This window comes from Pangasianodon hypophthalmus, chromosome 16, assembly GCF_027358585.1.
Source record: "Pangasianodon hypophthalmus isolate fPanHyp1 chromosome 16, fPanHyp1.pri, whole genome shotgun sequence".
NCBI classification, from domain to species: Eukaryota; Metazoa; Chordata; class Actinopteri; order Siluriformes; family Pangasiidae; genus Pangasianodon; species Pangasianodon hypophthalmus.
In genome coordinates, this window is record NC_069725.1 from 25,403,377 (window position 1) to 25,408,376 (window position 5,000).

A 5,000-nucleotide genomic window follows, 5' to 3' on the forward strand; every position below is an offset into this window, starting at 1 on the left:
TACTGTAACACACACACACACACACACACACACACACATACACACACACACACTCATTCACACACACAGAGTTTCTCAGTTATTCATAATGTATCAGATGTATACTATATGGGCAAAAGTATGTGCACCCTCCTGGTGATTGAGTGCAGGTGTTTCAGCCACAGGTGAATAAAATCCAGCACACAGCCATGCAGTCTCTATAGACAGATATTAGCAGTAGAAAGAGTCGCACTGAAGAGCTCAGTGACTTTAAACGTGGCGATATCACAGGACGCCTTTACCACAAGTCAGTTTGTGACATTTCTGCCCTGCTAGTTCTGCCCCGGGCAACTGAAAGCGCTATTATTGTGAAATAGAAGCTTCTAGAGCAGCAACAGCTCAGCTACGAAGCGTTAGACCACGCAAACTCACAGAGCAGGAGCTGAGCGCTGAAGTGTGTACAGATCACCCATCCTCTGTTACATCACTCCCTACAGAGCTCCAAACTGCCTCTGGAAGCAACATCAGCACAAGAACTGTGCTTCAGGAGCTTCATGAAATAGGTTTCATGGCCGAGCAGCTGCACACGAGCCTAAGATCACTGTGCACAACGCCGAGCGTGAGCTGGAGTGGAGTAAAGCACCGACACTGGTCTCTGGAGTGATCAATCACGCTTCACTGATCCGGCAGTCTGACGGATGAACGTGAGTTTGGTGGATGTCAGGAGAACGTTACCTACAGAACACACAGAGCCAACAGTAAAGTGTGGTGGAGGAGGGATGAAGATCTGGAGCTGCTTATCAGGGTTTGGGCTCCTTAGTTCCAGTGAAGGGGAACGTTAATGTTAATGCTACAGCGTACAAACACGCACAACTGTAAATTTACACAACTTTACACAACTGTATCCTTCAAACTTTGTGGCAGCAGCTGGGGAGGAACCGCTCCCGATCCAGCACGACCATGCCCCGTGCACAAAGCGAGATCTATGAACACACACTTTCAGGAGTTTGGTCCAAATACTTTTGGCCATATATTATATTTATACTACGCTGCTGTAGTCATTATTTCATGTCTCATGAAATATTATGTATTTCATTAATCTGTTATTTCAGTATTGCAATTACAGATTGATTAAAATGTCACACAGAGAATAAACACTGAGAATAAACACTGAGAGTAAACACAGAGTAAACAGAGAGTAAACACTGAGAGTAAACACTGAGAATAAACACAGAGTAAACACTGAGAGTAAACACTGAGAGTAAACACTGAGAATAAACACTGAGAGTAAACACTGAGAATAAACACTGAGAGTAAACACAGAGTAAACACAGAGTAAACAGAGAGTAAACACTGAGAGTAAACAGAGAGTAAACACAGAATAAACACTGAGAGTAAACACTGAGAATAAACACTGAGAGTAAACAGAGAGTAAACACAGAATAAACACTGAGAGTAAACACTGAGAGTAAACACTGAGAATAAACACTGAGAGTAAACACAGAGAGTAAACACCGAGAGTAAACACAGAGTAAACACTGAGAATAAACACTGAGAGTAAACACTGAGAATAAGCACTGAGAGTAAACACTGAGAATAAACACAGAGAGTAAACACCGAGAGTAAACACCGAGAGTAAACACCGAGAGTAAACACAGAGAGTAAACACTGAGAGTAAACACTGAGAGTAAACACTGAAAGTAAACACTGAGAGTAAACACTGAGAGTAAACACAGAGAATAAACACTGAAAGTAAAGACTGAGAGTAAAGGCTGAGAGTAAACACTGGGAGTAAACCCCGTAGAGTAAACACTGAGAGTAAACACTGAGAATAAACACTGAGAGTAAACACTGAGAATAAACACTGAAAGTAAACACTGAGAATAAACACAGAGAATAAACACTGAGAGTAAACACTGAGAATAAACACAGAGAGTAAACACTGAGAGTAAACAATGAGAATAAACACTGAGAGTAAACACAGAGAATAAACACTGAGAGTAAACACAGAGAATAAACACTGGGAGTAAACACTGAAAGGAAACACAGAGTAAACACTGAGAGTAAACACTGAGAGTAAACACTGAGAATAAACACTGAGAGTAAACACTGAGAGTAAACACAGAGAGTAAACAGAGAGTAAACACTGAGAGTAAACAGAGAGTAAACACAGAATAAACACTGAGAGTAAACACTGAGAGTAAACACTGAGAATAAACACTGAGAGTAAACACTGAGAGTAAACACTGAGAATAAACACTGAGAGTAAACACTGAGAATAAACACTGAAAGTAAACACTGAGAGTAAACACTGAGAATAAACACTGAGAGTAAACACAGAGAGTAAACACCGAGAGTAAACACAGAGTAAACACTGAGAATAAACACTGAGAGTAAACACTGAGAATAAGCACTGAGAGTAAACACTGAGAATAAACACAGAGAGTAAACACCGAGAGTAAACACAGAGAGTAAACACTGAGAGTAAACACTGAAAGTAAACACTGAGAGTAAACACTGAGAGTAAACACAGAGAATAAACACTGAAAGTAAAGACTGAGAGTAAAGGCTGAGAGTAAACACTGGGAGTAAACCCCGTAGAGTAAACACTGAGAGTAAACACTGAAAGTAAACACTGAGAGTAAACAATGAGAATAAACACCGGGAGTAAAGGCTGAGAGTAAACACTGGGAGTAAACCCCGTAGAGTAAACACTGAGAGTAAACACTGAGAATAAACACTGAGAGTAAACACTGAGAATAAACACAGAGAATAAACACTGAGAGTAAACACTGAGAATAAACACAGAGAGTAAACACTGAGAGTAAACAATGAGAATAAACACTGAGAGTAAACACAGAGAATAAACACTGAGAGTAAACACAGAGAATAAACACTGGGAGTAAACACTGAAAGTAAACACAGAGAATAAACACAGAGAGTAAACACTGGGAGTAAACACTGAAAGTAAACACAGAGAATAAACACAGAGAGTAAACACTGAGAATAAACAATAAGAATAAACACTGGGAGTAAACACTGAGAATAAACACTGAAAGTAAACACTTGGAGTAAACACTGAGAGTAAACACTGGGAGTAAACACAGAGAGTAAACACTGGGAGTAAACACTGAAAGTAAACACTGAGAATAAACAATGAGAATAAATGCTGGGAGTAAACACTGAAAGTAAACACTGAGATTAAACACAGAGAGTAAACACTGAGAATAGATACTGAGAGTAAACACTGAGAGTAAACACAGAGAATAAACACTGGGAGTAAACACTGAAAGTAAACACTTGGAGTAAACACTGAGAGTAAACACTGGGAGTAAACACAGAGAGTAAACACTGGGAGTAAACACTGAAAGTAAACACTGAGATTAAACACAGAGAGTAAACACTGAGAGTAAACACTGAGAATAGATACTGAGAGTAAACACAGAGAATAAACACTGGGAGTAAACAATGAAAGTAAACACTGAGAGTAAACACTGAGAGTAAACACTGAGAATAAACACAGAGAGAAAACACTGAGAGTAAACACTGAGAATAAACACAGAGTAAACACTGAGAATAAACACTGAGAATAAACACAGAGAATAAACACTGGGAGTAAACACTGAGAGTAAACACTGAGAGTAAACACTAGGAGTAAACACTGAGAGTAAACACTGAGAATAAACACAGAGAGAAAACACTGAGAGTAAACACGGAGAGTAAACACTGGGAATAAACACTGAAAGTAAACACTGAGAATAAACACTGAGAGTAAACACTGGGAGTAAACACTGAAAGTAAACACTGAGAGTAAACACTGGGAGTAAACACTGAGAGTAAACACTGAAAGTAAACACTGAGAGTAAACACTGAGAATAAACACAGAGAGTAAACACTGAGAGTAAACACTGAGAGTAAACACTGGGAGTAAACACTGAAAGTAAACACTGAGAGTAAACACTGAGAGTAAACACTGGGAGTAAACACTGAAAGTAAACACTGAGAGTAAACACTGAGAATAAACACAGAGAGTAAACACTGAGAATAAACACTGAGAGTAAACACTGAGAATAAACACTGAGAGTAAACACTGAGAGTAAACACTGAGAATAAACACAGAGAGTAAACACTGAGAATAAACACTGAGAGTAAACACTGAGAATAAACACAGAGAGTAAACACTGAGAATAAACACTGAGAATAAACACAGAGAGAAAACACTGAGAGTAAACACTGAAAGTAAACACTGAGAGTAAACACTGAGTAAACACTGAGAATAAACACTGAGAGTAAACACTGAGAATAAACACAGAGAGTAAACACTGAGAATAAACACTGAGAATAAACACAGAGAGAAAACACTGAGAGTAAACACTGAAAGTAAACACAGAGAGTAAACACTGAGAGTAAACACTGAGAATAAACACTGAGAGTAAACACTGAGAATAAACACAGAGAGTAAACACAGAGAATAAACACAGAGAATAAACACTGAGAGTAAACACAGAGAGTAAACACTGAGAATAAACACAGAGAGTAAACACTGAGAATAAACACAGAGAGTAAACACTGAGAATAAACACTGAGAGTAAACACTGAGAATAAACACTGAGAGTAAACACTGAGAATAAACACTGAGAGTAAACACTGAGAGTAAACACTGAGAATAAACACAGAGAGTAAACACAGAGAGTAAACACTGAGAATAAACACAGAGAGTAAACACAGAGAATAAACACAGAGAGTAAACACTGAGAATAAACACAGAGAGTAAACACAGAGAATAAACACAGAGAATAAACACTGAGAGTAAACACTGAGAGTAAACACTGAGAATAAACACAGAGAGTAAACACTGAGAATAAACACAGAGAGTAAACACTGAGAATAAACACTGAGAGTAAACACTGAGAATAAACACTGAGAGTAAACACTGAGAATAAACACTGAGAGTAAACACTGAGAGTAAACACTGAGAATAAACACAGAGAGTAAACACAGAGAGTAAACACTGAGAATAA